Source organism: Balaenoptera borealis (assembly GCF_965194805.1).
Source record: "Balaenoptera borealis genome assembly, chromosome: 7".
Taxonomy (NCBI): Eukaryota; Metazoa; Chordata; class Mammalia; order Artiodactyla; family Balaenopteridae; genus Balaenoptera; species Balaenoptera borealis.
In genome coordinates this window covers 117309961-117324807 of record NC_138864.1, presented here as the reverse complement: position 1 = coordinate 117324807, position 14847 = coordinate 117309961, and the positions used below count along the sequence as shown (strand labels likewise).

The following is a 14847-nucleotide window of genomic DNA, read 5'->3' as shown; positions in this document are numbered from 1 at the left end:
TACTCAGCCATAAAAAGGAACAAAATTGGGTCATTTGTAGAGACATGAATGGATCTAGAGACTGTCATACAGAGTGAAGTAAGTCAGAAAGAGAAAAACAAATATTGTATGTTAACGCATATATGTGGAACCTAGAAAAATGGTACAGATCAACCAATTTGCAGGGCAGAAATAGACACAGATGTAGAGAACAAACGTATGGACACCAAGGGGGGAAAGTGGTTGGGGGGTGGGGGTGTGATGAATTGGGGGATTGGGATTGACATATATACACTGATGTGTATAAAACTGATGACTGATAAGAACCTGCTGTATAAAAAAATAAATAAAATAAAATTCAAACAAAATTAAATAAAAAAATAAAGTTCTAGAGAACCTAAAAAAAAAAAAAAAGAATGAAATTCTACCATTTGCAACAATGTGGATGGACCTAGAGGGTATTATGCTTAGTGAAATAAGTTAGAGAAAGACAAAAACTCTACCACTTATATGTAGAATCTAAAAAAATAAAATGAATGTACATAACAAAACAGAAACAGATTCACAGATAAAGAGAACAAATGAGTGGTTACCAGTGGGAACAGGGAGGGGGCAAGACAGAAGTATGGAATTAAGAGATACAAACTGCTATGTATAAAATAAGTAACAAGGATATATTGTACAGCATAGGGAAATACGGCCATTGTTTTGTGATAACTTTAAATGGAGTATAATCTATAAAAATATTGAATCACTGTGTTGTACACCTGAAGTTAATATAATATTGTAAGTCAACTATACTTTAATAAAAAATTTAAATCTAAAAATATATTATGACTGCTGTGGGGAGAATATACAGTAGCAGAGCAAGGATGGAAGCAGGGAGACCAGTTAGGAAGGCTTTGCAATAACGTAGGCAAGAAATGATGGCAGTTTGGCCCAGGGTGGTAGCAGCTGGATGGCAAGAGGTAGCTGATTTCTTGGTATATTTAGAAGGAAGAGCATACAGAATTTGCCAAAGGATTAGATTTGGGGCAGGAGAGGAAGAGAGGAGTTAAGACTAACTCTAAAATGGGAGACTAGAAAAGACGTTTATTGAGATGGGGTGGGCTTAGGGAGGAATGGTTTGGGACCTTCTCTATTTGGAATGTCTCCAAGTGGAAGACACCCATGTGGAGATGGGGATCAGGCAGCAGGATATGTACACCTGGAACTTAACTCATGCTGACCTGACCCACAGCTTTGTCCATTCCCTCCTAGCCAGCCCAGCGTCTTCTCTGTCTTGGCATGATGTCTTTAAATCTGAGCACTTCCAGCCTCATCCCACACTTCCGATTAGGTTCAATGTCTCCCTGGTTCTCATACTACTCCACTCCCTACTCCTAAATCAAAAGGTGAACAGGCGATTAGGACATGTCCTATGCTTGGAGAACAACCATTTGAATGGGGAACAACTTGGGGAACAACCTTCCCCATCTTACTTCTGTCAGTTCCTTTCCAGCACCTCCTAAGCAAAGGCAGAAATGCTTAAGTTGCATTGCAGCCTCAATAAGCTACCTCTGAAGCCTTTGCTCACGCCCTGCTCACCAAGGAAGTCTCTGAGGACGAGGTTTCTCGTGTGCCCTGGGAGGAGGAAGAGAGTTTTTGGAAAAGTGGGAACAAGTTACTTTTCCCCTAGAAAGATATACTAATGCTAGCTAATGAAGTAAACAATCTCTAAAGCTCAGTATCTGAACACACTAAAAGTTAATTTCTCAGCCACGCCACAGTTCAGTGTGAGTCAGGCATCTCTCCTGGTGGCATTCTTCCACGTGGTGACTCAGGATCCCAGACCCTTCCATTGTGTGTCTCCTCCATTGCAGAGTCCCTCACTTCCAGCACTTGGGACATTGTATGGCCAGGTCTGGAAGTGGCATATGTCACTTCTGCCCACATTCCGTTGTCTGGAACTCAATCCCATGGTTCCACCTAACAGCAAGTGAGGCTGGGGAATCTAGTCTCCCGACCTGCCCGGGAAGAAGCAACAGGACGGGCGAGCATCTCTCCAGTCTCTGACACCAAAAGGTTTACCCCTCCTAGGGATGAATACATTGGTACTTTGGTTTTGCCCTTATTCCCTCGTGAATGTTACAGCCCGATTCTACTTTGCCATGCATGATTGCTCCCAGTGAACCCAAAAGATCGAGTTTCTGAACCAGCATAGTTGAGGACCAAACCGCGCTGACCCAAAGCGCGCTCAAGCCTCAAAGTTCCCTCAGGCACATCTTATCTGGAACAACGCTGCCCACCGGAGTCATCAGAAAGGCCCAAGTACATTACCTGTGCTCTGTGCTCTGTTTAATACGTCAATGAAGTGTGTCCTAAATTTACTTATTTCTAGGATCTCTTCCTCATTCCCCAGAAGGTCCGGTTTTACGGCCCTCACATGCTTCCCATGGCGAGGGAGGGAGCGGAGGAAAGTGACTCGAAAAGGAACAAGGCAGAGAAAGGGAGGGAAGGGGCAGGGTAAGGGAGGAAGTCAGCTAAACGGTGAAGGTAAAAACCTGTACCTGAGAGGGAGGAAGGGAAGTCAAAGGTGAAAATCAGCTCGGGAGAAAGATTTGGGGAGCCAGCCACCAAGAGGGCGAGAACTCTAGAGAGGCGAGAGGAGGAGGAGCCGGAGGAGAGGGAAATGCAGGCGGAAGGAGGGAAGGGCGCCCTTAAGAGACCCTGGGGCGGCAGCCTGGGAACCGAGTGCAGCTGTTACCACGGCAGCAGCGCAGCTCTTTGGGCTCCAAGGAGCCCGCGTATCGCCCTTGGGAGCAGAACCCGCCCCCACCCGGGAATGGGGGAGCGGGAAGCAGGAAGGAGGGGCAGGTGCAGGAGCGGGTAAGGATGGACCTGAGCGCAGGCAGAGACGTACCAGAGGGAGGGGGAAAGCTGCCCCTGCTGGAAAGAACAAGTGCCCTGTGCTCGGCAGGCTAGCTTTTTACCTTCTGCAGACACTCAAAGCTCCCACTTCTCAGTCTCAGTTTGAAATAAACACACTTGCCCACCAAGACGAAGGGACTGAGGCTGGCGCCTCCCACCCATCCGAGCTGCCCGTGCCCGGGCCTTACCTGGCACACCTGGCCGCACTTGGATGCTTCTCGCCGGGAGTGCAGGCTGCCTCCGGAACTTTCTACTGCTCTGCAGGAAAATCTCAGGGCTGGGGCCTGAGGCCAAGAAGTGCAACGTGGGGTGCGGGTGCGGGGGCTGTAATTACGGTACTCGAGGGGGCGGCCGGCCCGAGGCGCAGAAACAGCTACAGAATCAGCCATAAAAGATCGAACTGGCCCCGCTTCCTCTCTGAACGTTGGCCTCTGTCTTTCGCTCGGCAATACTTTTCAGACTGCTGGCTATTAGCAGACAGAGCATGCGCAGAAAAGGTCCTGCTCGACTCCAGGCGCAGGTGGGCAGGGCAGGTCGCGGAGGTAGCGCCCCTCGGGGCAATTTCCCACAGCTGGGCAACCTGCGCCTTCCCTCATTGGCCGGTTCACTCTTTCACTCCATCAGATCTGCTTGGATTTTGTTTTTCTCTCTCTCCTTTTGTTTTCTCCTTTGCGTTTCCTCTCTCTTCCTTTCCTTCGTTCTGGGCCACACCTGAGACTTCTCGTGGACGTTACTGAGTCTACATGGCACTAAATAAGAGGGCAACCCAAGGCCACCCCCAAATGAAGGCTTTTTTTCTTCAGGCACCTTGGGGAACTTGCTTGCATTTCCACCAAGCCGCCTCACTGCCAAACTCCACCCAAGCCTGTCAGCTAAAGTGCACGATTTACTTTATGGCTGTTTAAGGAACGGAAAGGAACTGCTGATATACACAGTGCCGTTTTAAAGTAATAACGTTGAGGCTACAAGCCGCATAGGAATCCCACGTCATCACTTCAGTTACATCTGAACTGTGGTGGTAACGGTGCCATCTTGCTTCACTCAGTTATCTCCACGTGGGTTAACGCCCTTCCCAGGAATCCCTTATCACCCCTCTCTTGGGTCCTTTTGGCGAGATTCACTGGATCTGGGGGAGGGTGATGGCTGATAGCTGTTTCTCCTGCCTGCCTCTCCAAGGCTTCAAAACCAAGGCTTGTAGGTTCTCCGAGCTGCCTGGGACTACCATGGCACTTTTGTGTTCCATTCTTACAGATCTGCTCTTTTTAGTTCTCCCTCTGTTTCCTTGTGTCCTTGCTCCCAGGGTTCCCTGGCCCTCCCTTTGCTTGGATTCGGCTTATGTTAGTGACCCTTTAGCCTGCGTTCTGGAGCAACTACACTAGAAAGTCCCCTTAGCTTGCCACAGCTCCAGTCACGGCCATGGTATTCCCGGCTGACCCCAGCTGCTCCGCGTCACCTTGACTGATACTGATGAGCAGTCTGCAGAGTTCACAAGTCCCCGCTGCGTCCTGCCTGACAAATAAACATTCTTAAGACGTTGCATCCGTTTGCTTTCCCAGAGACGCGGCCTCATTTCTCTCCTCCATCTCAGATTCCACTCAGGACAGAGCCACTGTGGAAGAAGGCTAGGCAGCTGGGATGCCTTTAAATAATAAAGCGCCTTTTAGACCCTCACAGCTGGACTGGGCCTTAGACATCATCTAGTTCAGTGATTCCCGGAGGAGCTGGGAAGGATGAACAGAGCTGAAACTGGCCAGTGGCGGGAAACAGTGCGCCCAAGCGGCTGTGATATCCGGGTAGCTCCACTAGGAAATGGGCTCCAAGCCTGGCTGACCATCAGGATCACAGAGGAGCTGAACTGGCCCCTTTCTGCTGGGCACAGGCTTCCTCCTCCCCTGGGTTTCCTTAAAATGTTAATTTCTTGAAACTGTTTGTCCACATGTTCTTGTGAAATTTTCCATCCACCCTACTACACCTTCGGCGGTTTTGTCCTTCCTCTTCAATGTATTTCCTAAGATCCTCTGCTTTTCCACCCACCAACTTGAGTTCCACACAAACACCACGGAAGAGTGTGGACATTCTTATCACTTTATATTTACCACCTGCCTTCATACCTATTCCTGTTCATGTCTCCTAAAGAAAACACCATCCCGATCAGTTCTCCTTCGATCCTGTGCCCAGTTGGCAAACACAGACCCATCTGTACAAACACACACATTACAACAGGACGTTTAATGCTGCTCTTCCTGAGGCCTCTGTGTTCAAAGGGAATCCCCAAAGGTGGAGAACAGTATAACAGGTGTCATGCCTCTTACATCCTAATGGGTGTTAGACCACTTGCAGGACACCTTGTGAAGTTGAGAAACCAGTGTAGTCAGAGTTAGTCCATTACCCGCCTGCGTCCTATGACAGAGGACCAAGGAGAGACCATTCCTTTGGAGAAATTTCTGATGCTTTGCCCTCCTCTCAAATCATCACGGACTGCTGGGGTTCCTCGGAGAGGCTGGCATGTCTCTGGGGGCATATTGGGAATTAGTACGTAATATGAGCCTAAAAGATACAAGGGGAAAAGGCTTGAGGTGATGGGAGAGAGAGAAAGAGAAGTGCCTTAGAAGCAATGTGCATTTGCACAAGTAACAGTAGAGCAGTGACGTTTCCTGTCCTGGCCAACCAAATGGGTCACATGCTGGAAGGAAATGGCCTGGTGCCATCTTCCCAGGAACCTCGCCCGTGAGCACTGCCTGGGAGGATGAACTGACCCAGCAGAAGGGTGGATCCTTGGAGTTGAGAGCCTGAGCGCTGGAGGTTTAAGCGGCCGTGGGGGGAGCTATTGCCTGATTCACTGGAACAGCACCGCGAGGTTCTAGTGGGGAATGTCAGAGAAACCAGGGAAGAAAACCTCGAGTAAAAAGTCAGCTTTGAAATTCTGCCAAGAGACCACCAACATTACAGCAGCCAGAAACCGTTCCCTTTTCCTAACCCTCCCCAGGACCAGACATAGCAGCTTGCAAGGAGCCAGTGGAGAAAAGAGACAAGCAGCCATCCTGACCCATCCTGAACTGCAGGCAGCAGCCCTGCGGGAGGAGCAAAGCCCTAGATGGTGTTAAGTTATTACGTGGGACTGGACATATTCACTACGAAAAGAAATCTGTTCTTGTGATTATAAGGACCGGGGAGATCTTCAGACCTGCCCAAGACTTCCCCCAAGGCAAAAGCTAGTCCACAGAGCAAAGGGGCGCGAGAGGAATTGAGTCCCTCTCGTTCAGTGTAATGAGCACACATCCTGGCACCCAGACAAGGATGACGAACAGATAAGGATATATCAAACCATTACTTGACCTACAGTAAGAATAATCAGGAAGGATGTGGACCTTGTATATATTTTGACTTGGTCATTCCCACTGTGATGCTTCTCATGGCTGGAGTTTGGGCTCACACCCCCAGCCGTGATGATGCTTATCTTATTTTCTTCCAGGTACGTGTCTTCCATTAGGTACCCTGCCACCCGATGAAGCGGGATGGGAGGAGGTGACTTGATCATGGGTTTATAATCCCAACCACTAGGTCCATAGAGTCAGGAATAACATGCTTTTCTGCTCAGTTATACTTTTTACATAAAAATAGAAATCTTTAATAAAACCAGATCAGCATAAACTAGTATTAGTAGAACATCATTGTTTCAACAGATGAATCATCTATTTCTGTAAAGAAATAGGAATATATAGATATTTTCTTTCTAATCCAGAGACTCACATGTGCATACGAACCATTTTAGGACCTTGTTAAAATGCAGATTCCCAGGCCTTATCCTACCCGGGGCAGGACCAGAGAATCTGCATTTTATTAAGCTTTCCTAGAGACTCTGAAGCCTATCGCAATTTAAGACATTGTTTTAATTAGTAGCGATCTATTGCCACTCATTACTTAACCTAACCTTTTGTTTTTCCCTAGATGTGAGTGGAACTATTAGTTTACCCAGAATCTATTTTTTTTTTTTAATATCTTTATTGGAGTATAATTGCTTTACAATGGCCATCATCAAAAAATCTAGAAACAATAAGTGCTGGAGAGGAGAGGGTGTGGAGAAAAGGGAACACTCTTGCACTGTTGGTGGGAATGTAAATTGATACAGCCACTGTGGAGAACAGTATGGAGGTTCCTTAAAAAACTAAAAATAGAACTACCATACTACCCAGAATCTTTTCGTGTAAAGTTTTAACATTTTGGAGGCCGTAGGCTTTAGCAACTTTGCCAAATGTCAAACCTACTAGCATTTCTCTTGTATGGAAAACTAGTAAATTGTTTCTAATTACCTGCCTCCTAGTTTACCTCCTAGCATATATATTTGCCCTTTTGGCCGCCCTTCTCTTTGGGTGACAGAAACAAATAAAATGGCCAGATAGACTGTAGATTCGCAGTGGTTTCCCCATCAGAACCACTGCCCCAGTCAATCGCAAACACCTCTGAAGTTTATTCACTAAACACTTTCCAAGCCAAGATCACACACTCAGGATTAGAGACAAGTCAGCTTAAGAGCTTGGGGTTTAAAAATCTAAGCTAGCCCAGTCCATTTAATTGGAATTTAACAAGATTTTTAAATAGATACGGTAATTTCTTCACACATCCAGAGCTAATCAGATAGAAACAGGTGTGACCAGAATAGTAAAAACCAGGAGGGAGGGAATCTAGCCTGCCAAGGATTTAATCCGAGGCTGTGGTCAGTGACCTTTCAGATCCTTTTCCTCTGAGATTCTGCCATTTGTTTTTCTCTATTAAATTTATTCTTCGCTTTGGCTCACTGTTTCAGCCTGCTGAGAACATTTAGGGGCTTGGTTTTATCTTCTAGCATCTTAGTGATTCCCCCAATTTTGATTCCCCCTCCAGTTTGATTCACGTACCTGTGAAGAGGTTCTTTTAAGCTGGTGAGAAAAGCCTGGACCAGGACAGACCCGTAACTTGGCTGCATCACCATCAGACTTATTTCATGGGTGACGCGTACACTGCCCCAGCTTACAACGGACACCTGTAATTGCACCAAAAAGGAGGGCAGAAAGGGAGCAAATACATTTGTTACACACTGTCAGAGACACGTAGCGGGTGTGAGTTAGGGTCAACATGGGATGGGGCAGTAGGAGGGTGGCAGGGTGGGACTGAAAGCCGGCTCCCGGCACACTCATCACAATCATGAACAGTAACAACAGCTGCCTTTAGTGAGCATTGACCCGGCATCAGTAACGAGCTAGCAGCATGTATACATCATCTCATTTAATTCCCACAAGCCTTTATAGGAAAGCACTGGTGCTGCCAGCATGGGTTCTGGGGCTGAATGGCTTAAGTTGGAACCCTGACGCTAGCACTTACCAGTTGCGGCCTTGGGAGAGTTACTTATCTGTTTGAAGATCTTCATTTGAAAATAATGATAGTAATGGCACTAGTCATGGGCTTGTGGAATTAGGTAGGGATCTCTAGCTGCTATTAGAACAGATAAGCCCTCAAATCTCAGTGGCTTAACATAATAAAGGTTTCCTTCACAATTGTAATAGTCCAAGTGCGTGTTTGATTGGCAGCCTTCCACGTGGAAATGTAGGGACTCGTGTTTCTTCTATTTTGTGATCGTGCTAACTGCTAGGAAGACAGGTATGAGTTGGGGATGGGCTGGGTGGGAGAAGAGACGGGTTAGGTACCAGACCTAGAAGCAACATACATTCTACTGAAATACCCAGAAACCAGTCACGTGGCTACTCCAATTGTAAGGCAGGCAAGAAATAGGGTCTGTGTGTCCAGAAGAAAAATAAACGAATTTGGTCTCTTCCATAGTTGAGAGGCTTAAACGTAAATTCCTCGGTTTGGTAGCTGGTACATAGTAAGTGCTCAGTAAATGGTAGTGATTATTAGCATTGCTATTGCACTAGCTCTGGCTACATTCCCTTCCGTGTCTTCTTGATGCCTCTGGTCCAGCTCTCTTAACCTTTCCCTTTGGAGTTCCCTCAGATGTAGCCTGACCTTGGATTCGTGATGCCTTGGGGAGTCTCTCTGTAACTCTTGGGAACCTTCAAGCATTAAGTCTGACTCTGTTCTGCGGACACCAACCCCGGCATCTTCTCTGAACCCACTGGTCACCGTAACACCAGCGGGATGTGAGGGTGTAGGTAGGACAGGGTAGTTCAATCTGTATTAACAGCTCAGGAGAGAGCTCCAGACTGAGATGGCAGAGTCAACAACATATCAGCGGTGATTGAATCTATGTGACTAGTGAGAAATGGCACAAAGAATGTGTAACGTGAGAGGAGTGAGGACTGAGGTCAGTCCTGAGAAACACCAACGTGGAAGACAGTGTTTCCCAAACCGCAGGCATCTGTGTACCCCAGGGTTGTGTCACCCGGACTATGATGTTTCTTAGATTTTTTCTCAGTTTAACTCAACTTTAATTTTTTGAGATTATTTAGAAAGGAAACATATTTGCACTGTAATAAATGAGAAAGTAGTATCGCTTGTCACCAGTAGCAAGTCCTCCTAAAAATAAGTAAGAATGGAGATAAACAAAAACCTGTTTCTAGATTCTAGCTGGTGACTATCGGCCAGAAAAGGCTATACATCTGGGAGGGCTTTCCTTTTATTTTTTTAGAAGAGGAAAATTAGCTATCATTAGAGAGGTGTTAAAGACGTACTGATTCCAAACTGAGACTCTCTTAGTTTAACTCAGAAGAATTGAAAGAGAATTAAGAGAGAATCTACTTTCTCACTACACAACTCACATTTGAGGCAGGGCTCAGATCCAGAGGGGGCCACTTTACATGGTGTAGAAAGCCCTGGTTGTGACCTTGTACCACCTAAAATTATCCCTCTGCCATCAGTGGTATGAATCCCTCCCTCTGGGAAAACCAGGAGAGGTGGAGTCATGGCATCCAGGGGTGAAAAGGGCCAGGGAGTGGTTAGTTTTCAGAGGCTGCAAAAAGATCAGGCAAAGTCAGGACTGAAAAGCTCCCTCTGAACTTGGCAACCAGGGCTCACTGGTGTCTTTGGTGGAGCGGATTTAACGGCACAGTGAGGGCCAAGAGGCAGAATGCAGCACTTGAACAGTGAAAGGGAGGTGACACTGTGGAAACAGCATTGAGGAGCTTGGCTGTAAAGGACAGAGTTAAGATTAAGGGAGATTTGCATTCTTTTGTAAAACATGGGAGACATTAGAACATATTTTTAGACATTGGGGAAGAAGCTGGATGCTGGCAAGTACTGCAGTGGGGGGGTGACAGTAGATGGATCAAGGTCCCAGTTTGGGGAAGATGAGGAGGGTTCCCGGTCAAGAGCACAGGTGGGAGATCTAACCCAGAAGAGGAAAAGGGTCAACTTTTCTTAGTTTGAGGGTAGAAGGTGAGGGCATATCCAAGCCCAGGAACTTTCTTGGGTAGAAGAGTGGAAAGTGGAAGGATTTCATGTCTGAAGCCTGATTTTCCTTTGATAAGTAAGGGGTGAGGTTATATCTGTGGCCAAGAGAAAAAGTGAGTGCAGGCTTGAGCTACTGGTTCTCCAGTTCAAAGAGTATATTAGCGTTCTCCAGAGAACCAGCACCAATAAGATGTATATATACCTATTGAGAGAGAGAAGGAGAGAGAGACTTTAAGGAATTGACTCACATGATTATAGAGGCTGGCAAGTCCAAAATCTGCAGGGTAGGCTGGTTATGCTGAAGACCCAGGGAAGGGCTGATGTTATAGCTCAAGTCCAATCGTGGTGTAAGGCAGAATTCCCACTTCCTTCTGGGGACCTCATTCTCTTTTCTCTTAAAGCCTTCAACTGATTGGATGGGGCCCACCTATATTACAGAGGGTAATTTTCTTCACTCACAGTCTACTGATTTCAATGTTAATATCATCTAAAAAAATACATTCAGAGCAACATCCAGGCTGATGTTTGACCAAATATCTGGGTTCTGTGGCCAAGTTGACACATAAAATTAACCCCTGCAAGTAGTATTAATGATCTCGTTTATATCCATAGCAAAAACATGAGGTGATGTAGATAAAGAGAAGACTGTAGAATGTGGAGACAATCCTCCGGATTCTAGGAGGTTCTTATTGTTAGTAGGTGCTCTGCGGACCCCAGGGTTTCTGATGGAGCCAGAGCTGAAGATGACAGCACAGAAGGGTCATGGGGGACAATCCACCCACCCCACCTTCGAGGAGAGGCGCCATCTCGGCATCGAAGGATAGACCCTATGAAAGCAAACTTTCTCTATGCAAATTCTGATCTTGAAGTCCCAGTCAGTAACTGCTGAGGACTCCTCTCCTGTCACACTAGCCCCAGGACACAGGTGCTTTCAAGATAACAAAATATAGGAGTTACCTTTTCGTTCTTTCTCCTTCTTCTATTTTCACCATGGGTCAAAGGTATATATATTTATTTCATTGAGATCGGTGTGATTATTTACTTTCAAGGCTGCCTTTTCTCAGTAGAATTTCTAGTCGAGCTTATTCTTTCCCTCACTCACAAGCCTGAGTTCTTTACACATCCATCCCGTCCTTGGCAAGAACCCTTGGAGACATACCTAGTGGCAAGCCACCTGCCGTGGACTGAGGGTGGATCTATTCTGGTCATAGGCTTTGTGATCTGGACAAAGGAATTGAGTACGTGCCTGTCAAATTGTCAGGCGATACTAAATTTGGTGGGCCAGCTGAATTCTAGCAGAAAATCATGCAAAATAAGGTCTAGCAATTGGGGGAAAATTGGCCCACAGGGAAGACAATTGGATGAAATTCAGTAGGACTACATGGGCCTAGAATTCTAACTCTGGAACTGCAACTAGCTATATAACCTTGTAGTTCAGAGACCAAGCCTCAGATATGAGTTGTGCCACACCGGAGAGTTTTGGAGCCAAAGGGACCTTTGAGAAGTCATCCGCCCCCTCCCCCATTTTATATGCATCGGACAAAAAGGTTTCTTCCAACTTTGAAAGGTTATGGTTCTCCAAGTTCATGTCTTCTGAGCTTCCCTGATCCCGTTTCCGATCCTCTCCATCAGAATCCCTTGCCCCTGCTCCTCCAGTTCCACAGGGCCATGCTCAGCACCCTATAGTACTTCCTTCATATGCCTCAGCTTGTTTACCTTCCTGTTTCCCAGGCTAGATTATCAGCACCTTGACAATGGGATCATGTCTTGTGTATCTCTGCATTTCCAAGGTCTATCATGGTGCCTGGCACATAATTAATGATCAACAAATTTTGGCTGAATAATAATCAAAAGAAACTCCACATTTGCTCATGGATTATGGTTATCATATTTTCTCACCTCTTATGCTCTCCTTTATACACAGCCTAATTCGGTGACTCTCTTAATATTGTAAAGGTCAAAAATTGAACACAACTCACCACATTTTTGACCACCACAAAATATAGGGAGAAAAACATACGTTGTACCTGGACATTTTACTTCCGATAAGAGAAACTGAAGACTGCACTGGCTTATTTTTAAAGCTACATCATATTAAGCTTGTGGTCAGCTGAAATACCATGATGTTTTCACATGGATTTCTGCCACGCTGCAGCTCTCACATTCTGCACATGCGCAGTTGATCTTGAACCCCAAATGTAGGACTTGACGTTTTTTGGTTTTGGCTCAAGGTTAAGTCCAATCAAAATCACTTTGAATTTGATGCTATCGGTGACTACATTAGCAATCCTTCCTGGATTCAGGTCACTGGCAAATCCGACATGCAGATCTTTTCTGCCTTTATCCCACCGTGTGACAACAATGTTGAAAGGATTGGGACTCGGACAAGAGCTCCAGTGGTAGCCACCCCCTTCCACGTTGATCCAGAATCACTCAAACTTATGAGTAATCAACCATAAGCTGATAAATGCACTCCAAAACACTGCCAGACATACCTTATTTCCCCATCTTATCCACAAAAATCTTGAGGATGACATTTTAAAAAGGTTTTCTAAGGTACACACATACTTTATCTACAGCTCCTGAAATTTGCCAGCCAAGTAATCCATTTAAATAAATAAAACACAGCTTGTATGGTACAACTCCTTAGCATGCATATGCTGGCCCTGGTGCCAATGGCACTCTTTTCTAAGTCTCACAATCCCTGCCCCTTTTAAGTAAATCTAATTTAGACTATGGCCTGGCATTGAGGTTGAGCTGAATTTCCATGGTTGGGATTCCATCTGATGACACATCCAATATTCCATGATTCCTCAAAAATTACCCACTGTGACTATGAGATCAGAGTACAAGTTCTTTGCACATCCTAGGACAGAGTTATTTAGACTTGAAAACAAACCTTGTGGAGGGTGGCCTTAACACATGTGCGGAACTATCCTTCACTTTTAAGGGTCTTCAGTCAAAGAGATCGATGATTATTCCTTCTGATTTTCACCTGATGCTGCAGGATGAGGCAATGGAACAGTCCTTTGTCACCCTGAACATCTTCAACTATTACACACAACCACCTGGTGAGAAGCTGCTCTTCCTCATCTCAGGACACTTTACATCTTTTCCCTAGTTGATATGAAGAATCTATACGTGTTGGTATTCTTCTGGTCTTTATTTTTAATTTAAATATAGCTGATTTACAATATCGTGTTAGTTTCAGGCTTCTGATCTTGTAATGCTGAACATACGAAAGTCGTGAATGGTACCCACAGTATCAAGAGGCCAAGCTATTGGCACAAGATGCCAGGAACTTAGAAGGTCTTCTAGGAAAAAAGATGTCAGAATTCGAGATGGAGTTCACAGGGTAGGCTTACTCCTTCCCTGATAAGACCTCAGGTTGCTCTCATGAGTAGAAGATGCCAGAACCAAGAGGTAACAGGAAACCATCCTGATGAGAGGAGTTTTCCTCTCACTCCTACTCTCTTTGTTCAGATTATAAGCTTTGAAATGAGGTGGGGGATATCCATGTTCTTGTTTCCATAATATGTCAAAAAATGAGATCAATAAAATATCCTAAGGTTTAGGATAGGCCAGGCTTTGTCTTTTCCACCTGACTCTGGAACTCCAAAAAGCCATAAGCTTTCAAAAAGTGACCCAGTAACAAACTCATTTTATGGAAGAGTATTAAAGTTTAGGTTTTTAAAAGGTAGCTTAGAAATAAAGTAATCAAACTGTCTCCTTTTATAGGTAAGGACACTGAAGTCCAGAGAGGTTCAATGACTTGCTGAAGGTCACAAAGTTACAAAAGATGGAGCTGGCCCTTGAACCCAGAGCTCTGCAGTTCAGGGCTCCCTTTAGGGCAACTTGCTGATGCCCTTTTGCACACGAGTTGTAGTTTCTCTGTTACCCTTTATTTCTGCTCTTTTCAATTCTAAAATGTTTTTTCTTCCTAGACAAGAGCAAAAGAGAGCAGAGTTTGAATAGTTCTGGCTTCTACTAATATCATGCGGCATTTTCTGAGAGTGGGAATGTGGAAGGTGGTAAATATAGAGACAGATAAGCCAGTAATGGAAAAACAGGGTTGGTAGGGAATGAGTAGGCACAGGTGTAACACGAAGAGACCAGGGAGGTCACGGTTGACCACAGATGGAGGCAGGCAGCAATGGAGTGCTACTGCTGAAAAGCCAAAGTGATACTGGGATGTATTTATAGAAGGACGACATGCAAAGCCCAGGAAGCAATCATTAGGCTACAATCTACATTAGTCAGATCTCTATTGAATATGATACCCATTTTGTCACACTTTGAAATGTGAGAGCCCGGTGGAGTGGGGGGATAAAAAGGGACAGGAAATCATTACTTAGAGTAAAAGTGAAGGAATCTGGATTGCTGAAAGCGACCCCTGCTCCCATCCCACCCATTGCCTGATTGCTCAAGCAGGTAGGAGGACAGAGAGGGAAGGGGGAGGAGAGTTATCTCAGCCAGAAATTTCCTTCCAAACTGCTGGCCTCTCAGCATAGAATTTTAGAGGCTGATTCTGTCTCCTTTCCTTCCAGTCAAGGTTAAGATCCCCTGCCTGAGGTG

The 14847-nt window shown here is 45.6% G+C and overlaps 1 protein-coding gene across 2 annotated transcripts in view; it reads right to left on the bottom strand.

Annotated features, from left to right (window-relative positions):
- AGK (acylglycerol kinase) overlaps positions 1 to 3368 on the bottom strand; it is a 126385-nt gene extending 123017 nt beyond the window's left edge. For both annotated transcript variants that reach the window (XM_082400354.1, XM_082400357.1), the window contains exon 1: positions 3078 to 3368. The gene's annotated coding sequence lies outside the window, so the exon portion shown is untranslated. The remainder of the gene's footprint in view (positions 1 to 3077) is intronic.
- Positions 3369 to 14847: the final 11479 nt, after the last annotated feature.